This window comes from Hemiscyllium ocellatum, chromosome 13 (assembly GCF_020745735.1).
Source record: "Hemiscyllium ocellatum isolate sHemOce1 chromosome 13, sHemOce1.pat.X.cur, whole genome shotgun sequence".
In the NCBI taxonomy this organism is placed as follows: Eukaryota; Metazoa; Chordata; class Chondrichthyes; order Orectolobiformes; family Hemiscylliidae; genus Hemiscyllium; species Hemiscyllium ocellatum.
The window spans coordinates 6,017,249-6,031,898 of NC_083413.1; the positions used below are offsets into that span (position 1 = coordinate 6,017,249).

The window sequence follows — 14,650 nt, forward strand, 5'->3', positions numbered from 1 at the left end:
GGCTGTTAAAAGTGCTGCACCTGCAGAACCAGAGGCTAGGAAATTTCCTCTCTATGCTGCTCTGCTAATTCTACCTGGATAAGAAAACACTATTTATTCAACTACAAAAACCACCACAGCTGCTGGGTCTGAATTCAAATGTTAACCTCTTCACATCTGTCATGAAGAACTCAAGTAACAGGTCTTAATGTGTACCATAGAAGCACACTGGTACATTCTTCTGCTAAATAGTATTCTTTTGTCTTATTATTACTAGTTTTAATTTTGATACTTATAATTTCTTGACACTAACTATACGCCTTTAACCCAAAGAAAGCCCCAGTAATGTCTTGTAATAAATTTATCTTTAATGTGTTTAACTAACTTTTAACATCATTCAGTGGAAACTCTTCATAAGAACAATAACAATGAGCAATTTGATCAAATTTCCTTTCTTGCTTCTATATTCTAAAAAAAAAGTTTCTCATGTCTCACCATATAGTAAAAGCCCCTCGTCCTTGGTATGATCTATTTAATCTTTTCTGTGCCAGCTGCATCCCCTGGATATCTTGTATTTTGCAAGACTCTTTATATAGAACACTTCCTATGACGCTCCCTGCATTCAGGGCAGAGTACATCAAACTATGTTGGCAAGAACCCATTTTTCTGAGGGACTGTCAATTCACTGTATTTTCTCTTCTGAATTTGTTGAAGTCTAGTTGGGATAACATTGCTGACAACCCTCTCCCCAAAATGGACACTTAATTATTTTGGTGTAAAAAATGAGGCCTGCAGATGCTGGAGATCACAGCTGAAAATGTGTTGCTGGTCAAAGCACAGCAGGCCAGGCAGCATCTCAGGAATAGGGAATTCGACGTTTCGAGCATAAGCCCTTCATGGCTTATGCTCGAAACGTCGAATTCCCTATTCCTGAGATGCTGCCTGGCCTGCTGTGTTTTGACCAGCAACACACTTAATTATTTTGGACATGCTCAACTTAAGGCATTATTTTACCTTCTATAAGCTACAGTATCATAATATTCCACCTGGTCACTACAACATACCTAAAGCTGACATCCCAGACTCCTAGCTACACTGTTTGAAATATCAACAAATCTTCTCAAAACTCACTAATATCAACAATTCTATCATCATTAAAGTTCTTCCTTAATAAACTTCAGGACTTTTCAGTCCAGAAAATCTCCATCTTTTGCTCACAAACTCTGACCAACAATAAATCCAAATCAAAGGAATATTCCTGTGCACTTGGGATTTTCATCATCTCAATCACCGATATACTTTTGCAATTGGACTCCAGTCCTCTCATTGAACACATTCACGTAAGCTTCCATGACCCAAAATATCCCCCTGCTTTGAGAATGTCTGTAGAGTTGACAACTATTCTCAGCAATTTTCCCTGGGGGCCACTATTGCATTGCCCGCAGTTGTTCTCCTAACATCACATTTTAAAAGTAAGAGTACCACAAGCTCTCTGACAGTTCGGCACAGCCAGTAACACAGGTGCATTTTGCATTACATAGCAGAGCTCAATGCAACCCATGGCGTTAAAACTTCACTTCATCTAACAACAATATTTCCTTCACTCACAGATTTGCGGTCCTCACAAATGGAGCGCTTCTCACCTGAATGCATTTGACTGTTAATATGCTAATATTTCACTTGCATACGGAGAACCTAACATCAATCGCAACCCAGCAAGAATGTCAAAAAAAATTCTCTCTTGTAATTGTTCCGATCCCTGAATATACATGAAAGTGTTATCTGTTGACTTAGTTATTACTTTTCATTGTGCTACATGATTTAAAATGAAAACACAGAACACCAGAACAACAGACTCTGGATTATTCTAGGTGTATTAACAACATATTCAAGAATGTTTTGACCCATCTCTGGAGAAGGTGCAACTTGAACCTAGGCCTCCTGACTCAGAGTACCACAAAAGTCTCCTCTGGATCATTCTAAGCTTTATCCATTTGGCTCTAACAGTAAACATTCAGCTCTTTATTTAAGGGAAGCTCATCTCTGCGGAGAAATCGGGTGTGTTTTCTCTTTTCCTGAACAGAGAGTGAGTGAGAGAGAGAATGAGAAAGTGAGTGAGAGAGTAAGAGTGAGAACAAAAACGAGAATGAGAATGTGCTTTGGGGTATATAGAGAGTCAAGCATTTGTATTTGCATATAATGACTATGTTAACCAATTATTGCACCTCTGTTAAATACTTTTTTATATAACAAACCAATAGTTGTATTTATTAAAAAGTGTGGTTAATAGATCTTTCGTTTAAAACCTGATAGATCTGTGGTATTTGGAAAAAGTGTTCTTGTTTTACTTTATTCTTTTTAATTCATTCATGGGGATGAGGGCAGCACAGGCTGGGCCAGCATTTATTGCCCATCCCGAATTGCCCAGAGGGCAGTTAAGAGTCAACCCCGTTGCTGTGGGTCAGGAGTCACACGGAGGCCAGACCAGGTAAGGATGGCAGTTTCCTTCCCTAAAGGACATAGGTGAACCAGATGAGTTTTTCTGACAAACGACAACATTTCATGGTCATCATTAGAGTTTTAACTCCAGACTTTTATTGGATTAAAGTTCAAACACCTGCCAAGGCAGCATTCAAACCCAGGTCTCCAGAACTTTACCTGGGCCTCTGGATTAATAGCCCAAGGATAATAAGACTAGGCCATCTCCTCCCATGCTGTGACCCATGGAGTTCTAGGCCTAGTTTCCATTCCCCCATCACTCTTGCCCTTAGCTACTTCATTTTCTTCTTGTCCCCAGTGCATAGCATTTAAAACCCTCTTCCTCAATTACAGATACATTAGCATCCTCATCCACCTGACTTGTGAAAGCTCCAACTAGCACTGAATTGTGGTATAGACTCAGATTTTAATTCTAGTCTTCATTGCATCTTCCACCATCAAAAACAAAGCCTTCAGTCATCTGCACGCTGTATTCAGGAACTTTCTTTCTGAAGTCCTTCACCTCAACATATCTTGCTTCACCTTTCAGAAGACTCTCTCATGCCTAACTCTACACATTTGTCACCTTTTACAATTCTTCCCCTACCTCCACTGCACAGCTATGAAGTAACTGGGTGCACTTTCAAATAAACATATTCGCCTTGAATTAAAAGCAAAATACTCCAGATGTTGGAAGTCAGGAATAAACATACAAGGTGCTGGAGAAACTGGCAGCCTCTGAGGCAGACAAAATTAATGCTTCAAGACTGATATGGCAATATTAGTCAAAATCTCTGTTCTTTTTCAAATAAGCAAGATGGTACAAAAGCTCACCTGAAAGATGGCACCCTCAACAATGCAGCACTCCTTTAGTTCTGCACTTTTGATAGTTAGGTTTAAACGCACAACAAGATTCACTAAACCAAATTAACACCATTTTTTAAGAAAGCAATCTGAGTGAAAACAGTTACTGTTGTGCGCACCATCCAGGCTGGCGAAACTTTCCACATAATAAACCCATTATCATAGGCCTTCCTGCCAGGATATCAATTAGCCAGCCAATGAGTTAAAGGTAATCAGAAATAATTTCCATTTAACAATCAAAGATGGCATTTCACATATCAAATATGATATTCTCATACATCAGTCTTCATATATAGTCTGACTGTAAATGTTTAGGCATTTCCTGATACCACATCCTGTGGGTAGATTTATAAATTTCATCAGCTCTGCATGAAGTTTCCTAAGCAGAGGTTCAACCAGGTGAATCAGGAGCCAGGAGCTCCTAAGGAGGATTATATCTTCTTTTGGAAACAGATGTTTGAGTTAGTGTGATCATAGCACGTCATTCTAAACATAAGCCAGCAGTTAACAGGGTGCACTTGGATTCAGGGTTGTGAAATGCATGAAGGCTTGAAATGAAATGACCAAATGCTGGGATTGTATCATTGCGTGGGCCGCAACCATTGTTGTTGTAATTGCAAACTTTATGCAGCTGGTTACTGATTGGGGTTTCCCAAAGTACCCAGTCAGGAGCTTGAAGAATGCTACCAGCATCAGGGCAGGGCAGAATATACAGGTCTGGTGCTACTCTTTGGCCAAGCCCCAGTCTCAACCGAGCCCTGACCTGAGCATAGCAAGTCCCCAACAGCTCCGAGTTCAGTTTTAGGGCTTTTCATACTCCCTTCCTTTGGGTCATACCCAGCAGCACAGTTATCAATCTACCTCCCAGCAAACTCTAACCTAAGTCTTCAAACCTCCAGAGAATTCACCAAGTGAACTTCCTTTAAGACAAATCATTAAATGTCAAGCCACTGGCACAGAATAGGAGAGATGAGCTTGGTTTGGTCACTTCCATCTATTGTCATCAAACATAACAGGGAATTTTCCAAAGTGTGTATGCAACATTAAAAATGTTACTTCAGAATTTCTGGCTGAATTGTCCCATTTATTTCTACCCACTTTAAAGACTTGTTTTTGATTGTTCTCCATTTTCACATTTTTTTGCTTTTTTTTAAATTCACTCATGAAATGTGGGCATCACTGGCTGGGCCCAGCATTTATTGTCCATCCCAAGCTGCCCTTGAGAAGGCTGCCTTCTTGAGCTGCTGCAGTCCATGTGCTGTAGGTTGACCCACAATGCCCTTAGGAAGGGAGGTCCAGGACACTGTCCAGGACCAAGTGACACTGAAGGAACTGAAGTTTCCTGAAGAAGGGCTTATGCCCGAAACGTCGATTCTCCTGTTCCTTTGATGCTGCCTGACCTTTTCCAGCAATACATTTTTAAGCTCCACACTGAAGGAACAGTCAGGATGGTGAGTGGCTTAAAGAGGAACCTGAAGGTGATGGTGTTCCTATCCATCAGCTGCCCTTTCTTTTCAGAAGGAAGTGGTCCTGGGTTTGGAAGGTGCTGTTTGAGGATATTTGGTGAATTTCTGTAGTGCATCTTCTAGCTAGTACACAATGCTGCGACTGAGCATTGGTGGTGAAGGGAGTGGATGCTTATGGATGTGATGCCAATCAAGCAGAACACGTTGTCCCTGTATGGTGTCAAGCTTCTTCAGTGTTGGTGGAGCTGCAGCCATCCAGCCAAGTGGGAAATATTCCATCCCACTCCGAACTTGTGCCTTGTGGAAAGGCTCTGAGAAGTTAGAAGGTGAGTTTTTTACCACAGTATTCCTAAGCTCTGACCTGCTCTTGCAGCCACTGTGTTTATAGGATGAGTCCAGTTGAATTATTGGTCAATGGCAAGCCCAAGGAAGTTGAGAATGGGGGATTCAGTGATGGTAACACCATTGTATGTCAAGGAGTAGTGGTTAGTTAGTCACTTATTGGAGATGGTCATTGCTTGGCTCTTGTGTGGTGTAAATGTCAATTGTCAACCTGAGCCTGTATATTGTCCAGATCCTATCACATTTGAACATGGACTGCTTCAGTATCTGAGGTGGTGTTGAACATTGTGCAATCATCAGCAAACATCCCCACTTTTTATCTTCTGATGGAGGGAAGGCCATTGATGAAGCAGCTAAAGATGGTTGAGCCTAGGACACCACCCTGAGGATCTCTTGCAGGGATGTGCTGGAGCTGAGATGACTGACCTCCAACCACGATCATCTTTCTACATGCCAGGTATGGCTCTAACCAGCAGAGAGTTTACCGAAAGGTGAGATAATAATTGTGTAGTCAATGTAAAGCACTTCCTTCACAACACTAAATAATAGTTCCAGCAAATACGAATGGTGTTCTTTTGATTACTCCATCATAATGTAAATCTGAATATACGTTTGCTCACTGAGCTGGAAAGTTCATTTTCAGGCGTTTCATCACCATACTAGGTAACATCATCTGAGAGTCTCTGGTGAAGTACAGGTGTTTGTGACCCGCTTTCTATTTATGTTTCCTTGGGTTAGTGATGCAATTTCCTGTTCTTTTTCTCAGAAGGTGGTAAATGCCAATTTAAATCTCCTTCATTAGTCTAATCACTTTGAGATTAAACTTCATACAGTGCTCTGAAATGGACATTAGACTGAAAGAATGATAGTGCTGAGCTTGATTGTGCCATTAACACTCGTACAAAACATTGTTACTGTGCTGCAAATGTGTTGCTGGTTAAAGCACAGCAGGTTAGGCAGCATCCAAGGAATAGGAAATTCGACGTTTTGGGCATAAGCCCTTCATCAGGAATGATGATTGTTACTGTGCTATCAATGAATGAAAGTCTCATATTGTAAAACAGAACATTTCACAACATGAAAACTCCACAAACAAGATAATAATCCACAACAATTCCACTACTCCATAATAGTGTAAATCAGTCTCATCTGACAAACCTGATGCACTTTATTTCAATTTGTTGTGAGAGCAATCATAGTCATTTCAATTAACTGTCAGATACAAACACCGTCTAAGTTTCGAACCATTTCCTGAAAGCCTTTTACATCAATGTGCATGTCGGTACACTTTGATGACTGTACCTGTGTGTTTCAACCTATCCTCTGACTTCACTTGCTCACCAAGCAAGCAGAACCTGGTACAGTACAATAATGCCATGACACTCTCTCCCCGTTGTACTCACTACTCCAGAAGGTTCTGGCAGTTCGGACAATGGTATTATGTTCTAATTATAAATGTTTTGAAAGAAATGGGATTAATTTACCATATCCCTTGCAAAGATTTACAGAGGTAATCTTTGTAACACTATTTTAGTGCCTTATGCAGCAGTAACTATAGGAAAACCATTTAGGAATATACACACAAACCTGAGTTAAGCATAAACTTCGATCCAATTTTTAAAAATATAAATAATGGCAGGAAGTTACTTATCATGAAGTTCAAATATAACATGTAAAACTATAAACCATTGTAGATAACTAATCCATTGTCCTATCACTTCATATGAAATTCAGTTATTTCAATTTTTATAGAAATGCTTATGCAAGAGGGTCCATGTTTATCGTACTTCAATATCATTCCCATCTCAGAGAGATCACAGGTAATTCAGATATGAGAGGTAGAGAGGTTCAGTTGCCATTTAATTCTTAGAGGAAATCTGAAATACCTAATCTTATTTTGGTTACCACAGTCGGTTAGCTCAGTTGGCTCAGTGGCCAGTTTGCAATGCTGAGTGTTGCCAACAATGTGGGTTCACTTCCTGCACTGTCTGAGGTTACCATGAAGGAAGCTCATGATTTGTTTATTGTTGCCCATTATTTACTTATCTATGCTACTTAACTTTGTGATCTGCCTGTATTGCTCACAAGCCAAAGCATTTTACTGTGCCTTGGTACATGTGACAATAAATTCAATTCAATTCCTTCTCAACCTCGCCCCTCGCCTTAGCCGTGGGGATCCTGGGTTAAACCACCAACAATCTCTAATAAAAAAATCAGGCCTATGCTCCAGAGGGACAATAACGATTTTAAAGAGTGGGGGTGGGGGGGTGAGGGTGGGGGTGGGGGGGTGAGGGTGGGGAGTGGGGGTGGGGGGAGGTCACAGAGTTGCACAGCATGGAAATGGACTCTTTGGTCCATCTCATCCATGCCCACCAGATATCCTAAATTAAACTAGTCCTATTTGTCTGCATTTGGACGGTATTCCTCTAAGCCCTTCCTATTCATTTAACCACCCAGATGCCTTTAAATGTTGTAATTGTACCAGCCTCCATTACTTCCTCTGGCAGCTCATTCCATACACGCACCACTCTCTGCGTGAAAAAGTTGCCCTTTACATCTCTTTTAAATCTTTTCCCTCTCACCTTAAAACTATGTCCATTAGGTTTGGACTCCCCTACCCTGGGGGAAACACATTGGCCGTTCACCTTATCCATGCCTCTCATAATTTTATAAACCTCTATAAGGTCATCCCTCAGCCTCTCTCGCTCCAGGGAACAGCTCCAGCCTATTCAGCTTCTCCCTACAGCTCAATCCCTCCAATCCCAGAAACATCCTTGTAAATTTTTTCAAACTTTTTCAAGTTGAACATCTTCTCGATAGGATGGAGACCTGAACTGAACAAAGTATTCCAAAAGTGGTCAGATGGCTGGTTGGCAATACACAGTGATGCTAATAGTATGGGCTCAATTCCTGCACCAGTAAGACTATGGTGACCTCGCCTTTACTTTTTACCAACAGAGGCCTGATTAAACATGAGTACAGAACCCCATGTAAGAGGGCAGAACATTACACCATTATACAGTGGTACTCTTTATCAGATCTGTCACCAGACTTGAAACATTAACTCTGCCTGCTTCTGACAGATGCTGCCACACCTGCCGAATTTCTCCAGCAATTATAAAAGAACACAGAACGGTACAGCACAGGAATGCCATTTAAATTAATCCCAACTGCCCGCACATGATCCATATCCTTCTACTGTCTGACTGTTTGTGTGTCTGTCTAAATGCATCTTAACTGTTCCTATTTGTGTCTGCTGTTTTGATTCAGATCTTCAGTGTCTCCAGGGTTCTGTAATATTTCAACATTAGCGAGTTTTGAGAAGATTTGTAGCTCAGGTTGAGGTTCTGGATGTAGGTTTGCTCACTGAGCTGGAAGGTTCATTTTCAGACATTTCATCACCACACTAGGTAACATCTTCAGTGAACCTTCGGACGAAGCACTGTTGATGATTCCTGCTTTCTATTTATATGTTTAGGTTTCCTTGGGTTGGTGATGTCATTTCCTAAGAGCTAAAATTTTAATGACATTGGGAATAACTCCCCTTTCTCTTCTTCAGACAAAATAGCATGGGACTTTTTACATCCACCTGAGAAGGCAGATATATAGGGCATCAGTATAAAATCTCATATCCGAGACAAGGATTACACTGCCATGTCAGCCACAATGTTTGTTCCCAAACCTGGAGTGGGTCTTGAACCCAAAACCTTGTAACTCAGAGGTGAACATACTACAAACTGAGCCTCAATCTAGAGATAGGATGTTAGAAACATCCTCACAGAAGTAGAAAGAGCAGAGGTTGAGGGCTTCAGCAATTTGTTACAGGAAAAAAGTGCCTGGCCTAATTCTGCAGATTTCATTGAGCTATTGTTCTTGCACTGAAATATCGAAGGGAAATTTTGAAATATCACTGTCATCGTCCAAATTGCAGAAAAGACTCTGGTGAAAAGTGTCAACAAGCTGAAACTTTTCTCTCTCTGCACATGCAACAGCATTTCCTCATTTTCTGTTTCCATTTCAGAGTTCTAACATCTGAAACATTTTGTTTACGCAGAGAAAAGGATTTCCTATTTTAAAAAAAATTGCCAAACCTGCAGTTCAACTTAACCATGAAAAGCAACAGGAAAGTGAGGCTATGCAAATATAGTACTGATGCCTCAAACAGCTGAATGTGCATTTAATGTGGATACTAGCAGCAAGATGCACCTTGAAGAATGCACCAGGAGACAAGGTAGCAAAAAAATGGCTGATCCTCCAACTCTGTTCGTATCCTCTCCAGTGGCCTTTAATCCCTTTTGTCTTAATGTCTATATCTAACTCCTTCTTGAAAACACTCAATGTTTTGGCCCTGACCATTCTCTGTGGCAGAGAATTCCACAGGATCTCTAGATTAAGAAATTTCTTCTCATCCCTGGTTCTGGACTCAGTGGTCATCAGGAACATCCTTCCTGAGTTTACCGTCTAGCCCTGCCAAAATTTTACAGGTTTCAATGTGATCCCCTGTCACTCTCCTGAACCACATTGAATATACTCCTAACAGAATCCGATCTCATTCCAGACATGAAGGATCCCCCATGTCAGGAATCAGATAAACATGCAAGGGACTAATCATCTTCTCCATTCATTCTGGGGGACAGTGCCCTGCAGAGATGGGCTGCCCCCATGTCTCTGTTTTAGTTAAAATAAAAGAGAAAGAAGGTAAGATTAAATTGCCTTTGTCACTTACCATCTTTGGTGCCTGCTCCAACAAGTGTCCCAGACGTTAGCAGCAGCAGTCAGCTGGCCCAATCTGTCAGAGGGCCTCCTCCCTCCCTCAAACTCTGAGCAAACCTTCTACACTCACAGTTCACTCTGCACACACAGCTTACACACTCACACTCTACACTCGAGCTCACACTCACTGTCCACACTCACAGTTCACTGCCCACACTCACAGCTCACACTCACTGTCCACACTCACTGTCCACACTCACTGTCCACACTCACTGTCCACACTCACAGCTCACACACACACTCACTGTCCACACTCACACTCACTGTCCACACTCACACTCACTGTCCACACTCACAGTCCACACACAAAGCTCACTACCCACTCTCACTGTCCACTCTCACAGCTCACACTCACTGTCCACTCTCACAGCTCACACACACACTCACTGTCCACACTCACAGCTCACACACACACTCACTGTCCACACTCACACTCACTGTCCACACTCACTGTCCACACACAAAGCTCACTACTCACGCTCACTGCCCACACTCACTGTCCACACACACACTCACTGTCCACACTCACAGCTCTCACTCACTGTCCACACACACACTCACTGTCCACACTCACAGCTCACACTCACTGTCCACACTCACACTCACAGTCCACACACAAAGCTCACTACCCACGCTCACTGCCCACACTCACAGTCCACACACACACTCACTGTCCACACACAAAGCTCATGAACGTCCCTGCTCCACAGGATGGGGGGATGTGGGGGGAGGGGGGGGTGGTGGAACCAGACAGAAGTCTGACGAAGGCCCGCCCCCGCCTCAGACAGCGGCTAACCTTATCTCCCTGACAGTGGGCATCACCGTCACCGTGTCTGACCGGGGGCAGGGGGCTCTCTGACCGGGAGGGTCTCCTCCCAGAAACACGGCCCGCTGCCCTCACACTCACACTCACAGGGACAGGGCCCGCCAAATTAATCACCATCAAACAGACGCGGGGAAAGAAAATAAACAACACTGTGGGGGGGCGGGGCATGGAGGGGGCGGGGCAAGTGATGGGGCGGGGCATGGAGGGGGCGGGGGCATGGAGGGGGCGGGGCAAGTAATGGGGCGGGGCATGTTGGGGACGGGAACGTTCGGGCAGCAGGGCAGATAGGGGGTGGGGCAAAGCTGGGGGCAGGGCATATAGGGATGGGCGGGGCAGAGTGGGTCTGTGCCGGGCAGCGTGGGGGTTGGAGGAGGGGCAGGGCAGCAGAGGGGGCGGGGCGGAGTGGGGACGGGGCGGGGCCGGGGGAAGGGGTGGAGGAAGAAGGGACGGCTCAGGGGGAGGGACAGGATAAGCGGAAGGCGGGGCTGAGAGGGGGAGGCGGGGCTGAGAGGGGGAGGCGGGGCTGGAGTAGGGGAACGGCAGAGAGGGGGAGGCGGGGCAGAGATGGGGAGGCGGGGCAAAGAGGGAGAGGCGGGGCAGAGAGGGGGAGGCCGGGCAGAGAGGGGGAGGCGGGGCAGAGAGGGAGAGGCGGGGCAGAGAGGGAGAGGCGGGGCAGAGAGGGAGAGGCGGGGCAGAGAGGGGGAGGCGGGGCTGGAGTAGGGGAACGGCAGAGAGGGGGAGGCGGGGCAGAGAGGGGGAGGCGGGGCTGGAGTAGGGGAACGGCAGAGAGGGGGAGGCGGGGCAGAGATGGGGAGGCGGGGCAAAGAGGGAGAGGCGGGGCAGAGAGGGGGAGGCGGGGCAGAGAGGGAGAGGCGGGGCAGAGAGGGAGAGGCGGGGCAGAGAGGGGGAGGCGGGGCTGGAGTAGGGGAACGGCAGAGAGGGGGAGGCGGGGCAGAGAGGGGGAGGCGGGGCAGAGAGGGGGAGGCGGGGCAGAGAGGGGGAGGCGGGGCAGAGAGGGGGAGGCGGGGCAGAGAGGGGGAGGCGGGGCAGAGAGAGGGAGGCGGGGCAGAGAGGGGGAGGCGGGGCAGAGAGGGGGAGGCGGGGTAGCGAGGGGGAGGCGGGGCAGAGAGAGGGAGGCGGGGCAGAGAGAGGGAGGCGGGGCAGAGAGGGGGAGGCGGGGCAGAGAGGGGGAGGCGGGGCAGAGAGGGGGAGGCGGGGCAGAGAGAGGGAGGCGGGGCAGAGAGGGGGAGGCGGGGCAGAGAGGGGGAGGCGGGGCAGAGAAGAGGAGGCGGGGCAGAGCCTCCAATCCAGCGCTCGCAACCTCCACTCCCCATTGGCTGAGCCATCCTATCGTGTCTCCTGATTGGCCACACAGCTGCCTGATGCTGTTCGGTTTGCTGGGTTATTCCGGCCTTCTGCTTGTCTGTCTTGAATTCCAGCATCTACAGTTTTTTTTTATCCAACACTTGCAATTAAAAGGCGAGAATAATGAGCAAAGTGGACCCAACCCCACCCAACAGGGGGTACATCCAGACACCCCAAACCCCGTGTGTACGGGGGTGTAAAAACCATGCAGACCCACCCACACAGACCATGGGGGTGGGGTATACAGACTCACCCACATACACCACGACTCACTCACAGACACCCCTCAGGGGAAACCCAACAGCCAGCTAGGGGAAGGGGTCCTCCCAGCCCACTCCCTCAGAGGATCTTACAGTCATCAGTTGGCTGGTGGTGAGAAGGGCACGACCTATGAGATCGTTTATGCATGCCCCGGACTCTCTATGTCCTCACACACCTCCCTCAAAGTGGCTGCAGTTGAAATTGTCACACATCTTCTGGAATGTGTCTATGCAAAGGACATCTGAAGGAAGATGTGGTTTTTTTTGGAGGTTTGTCCCAAGCAGATCCATGCTACAAGACTCTGCTCTACAATACGTTTGTTCCCTGAGATGCACACAGAGACAAACATCAACTGTGTCTGGAGAACCATAAACTCAGTAAAAGATGCTCTTTAGCCTGCCTGAAACTTGTTGATCTTCCAGTTGACCCAGTGTTGCAGACTGACACCTTCCCAGGTCCAGGACTACGTGCTGAGGGATACACTAAAGCTTGGGGCAGCTGCCGCCAAGGCACAGTGGGGAAAGATCACCGTCTAAGATCTTTCTGCCAAAGTAGAATGGGGGTCTGTATAGGTATTGGATCCTCTCAATGCCTCAGAATGAACCTACAGGCATTTATCTCAGTATAGAGAAAGCCAAATGACATTTGTTTTTTTTTCTCCTCTGTAAAGACCATACAGATCTGAACAGCTTTATTAACTGTATGTACATAAAGACTTCCTTTTATAAATATATTTTCACAATAAAAAGTAATCTGTAATTGATGAGGTCATGGTGCACCTCCGAGCAGCAGGATGAGGTGGAGATTAAAGCTGAGCTGGGCCTTGAGAGGTCAGGGTGGCACAGAATCAACTTCAAGAACCACAGGCATAAAACCAAAGTGTCATTTTGGACTCAAAGCATTTAGTTTTGCTTCTCGATGCAACTGGAATTCTCTAGCACTTCGGTTTGAATTTACGATCTCCAACATCCACAGGGTTGTGCTGTTGAAGAACCAGGTAAATGGCAACAGTCACAAGATTAATAACAAAAGTCATTGGGACTTGGAACTGCTTCGGGAGAACATTCAGGAATGGGGCTGATGAGGTATAAGTTGTACCCAATTACACTTAGGCCATGGCAAAGATAGCTGTGAAATAACTAAGGTATGTGTAATTAGAACTGAGGTATTTACAATGGGTCATTGGAGAGAGAGAGAGAGAGAGAAGGACATTTGGGACAGAAAATGACAGAGCACTGTTGGCTTAAACGGAAGAAAAATAAAAGAATACTCCAACTAATGACAATGTATCATGGACATTGGTACAGCAACAAAATCCTGGGATAGAATGGATAAGCAACAAATGGGGGGAAAAAAAGCATGAGCAAACACGTGACTCCCCCAAATACTGAACAGCAGCTATAAAACTAAAACCCAGAAGATAGACCATTTGGCTCAACCCTTTTGATTTCATTTTTGCTTTAGCTCCAGCGTGAACAATGAAATAAAGAAATGGCCATCATATACTCACTTTTCTTCTGAACCTCCACCTCTCCTCGGAGGTAGGGTGACCCTCGGGTTAAACCATCCCCAGTTGTTTCTCTGTCTCTAATGAAAAAGCAGCTATATGATCCTCTGGAACTGTAGCGATTTTATCTTCCCTCTACTCTTGTGATCAATATTAAGCTTTACCTTCAACATCTCAGATCTTTCACTCTTTGAAGTCAGAGGTTACAAATTCCTTCAGCACCCATTCTGCTGTTTGCAAGAGTATTCCTTCATCCTCTCCTATTCCTATCCAATTTAGTTCCATGAAAATCTGCACAAGATCACAATTTTCCAAAGGAAGTTGAGAACATATCACAACTCCTTTCCTATTGTATTTAGAACCAGGCCATTCAGCCCTAAGAGTCCTTGCTGATTTTTATGTTTTAAGTAAACCTCCATTCACTTTTCATTTAATCCAATCAATATATTGTTTTTCCAAATTCACCACCCCCCGCCCCACCCCCCTCCATGGATCTAGACTCCCTGCTAATACATCTGTCCAATTTACTGTTACTAGTACCTGGGTAACCACATTCATCACCCAGACCACTCTGAAAAAAGAACAGTGCAGCACATCAGCAGGGTCTTCAGCCCACCGAGCCTGCGCTGACACATAGCCTCTCTAAAAGAAAAACATTTTCTCTCTATACAGTCTGCATCCTGCAGATCCCTGCCTATACATGTATCTGTCAAGATGCATTTTCAATACTATTGTATCGGCATCCACCATCTCCTCTACCAGCACATTCCAGAAACTTACCACCCTCTC

At 45.2% G+C, this 14,650-nt stretch overlaps 1 protein-coding gene across 5 annotated transcripts in view; it reads right to left on the minus strand.

Moving 5' to 3' along the window:
- The window catches only part of LOC132821757 (transcription factor Dp-2-like), a 207,160-nt gene extending 196,315 nt beyond the window's left edge, over positions 1-10,845 (minus strand). For all 5 annotated transcript variants that reach the window (XM_060834500.1, XM_060834498.1, XM_060834495.1 and 2 more), the window contains exon 1: positions 9,856-10,845. The gene's annotated coding sequence lies outside the window, so the exon portion shown is untranslated. The remainder of the gene's footprint in view (positions 1-9,855) is intronic.
- Between the last annotated feature and the right edge of the window lie 3,805 nt (positions 10,846-14,650).